We start from the raw sequence: 766 nt of genomic DNA, 5'->3' as shown, positions 1-766 counted from the left end.
GAATTCTATTATGAAATTATTTATATCAACATGAGTTGCAATAATGCTGGAATTTTTGTGTGCCGATGGACATAAATTATGTGTATTAATAGTTTTTATAGTTATAGGCAATTGTTGGAACGACCCCATACAACTATATACCCTCTTAGTATACGAAATGAGCAAGTTGTTTTGCGAATATTTAGCTTGCAATACGAGCATGTAATTTTCTCATACTTTTATTGCGTCCTTTAATGTTTTGGTAGAGTAGTATAGTCGCAGATAGTTGTAGCAATATTCTAGAGAAATCATATGCTCTGTTGATATACATATATACCATATTGGTATGGTACTAGAAGTCTTTTTCGCTACTTATACTTTTGTTGTATTTTTTAATATTTTATTATCATTTTTATTCTAACTAGTATATACGGAGATTTGGTTGCCGTAGATTATGTTTTCTTGCTCTATAACTGGTTGTATTACTGCTAATGGTAGAGTGTGTATTGATATTTACAGGGAAGGAGATCAAGGTTTGCATGGCAATCAGGTGATGATTCTTAGAATCTGATTATGTAATTTATGGTGCTCAACAGCAGTCAATGTAATATTCAGTGTATTAGATCAAGTGACAACTGATATTATTTTAATATAATAATTGAATTTAAAAAATGAGAAAGAAAAAAAAAACAAAAGGTATATTGTATTAGTTATATTAAAAAAAGGTGAACAAATATTTACTATATCAATTATTTTTCTTATTGTATAAAAAAAGAATAATAAAAAA

This window comes from Nicotiana attenuata, unplaced genomic scaffold (genome assembly GCF_001879085.1).
Source record: "Nicotiana attenuata strain UT unplaced genomic scaffold, NIATTr2, whole genome shotgun sequence".
Lineage (NCBI taxonomy): Eukaryota > Viridiplantae > Streptophyta > Magnoliopsida > Solanales > Solanaceae > Nicotiana > Nicotiana attenuata.
Note: the sequence above shows the minus strand (reverse complement) of the source record.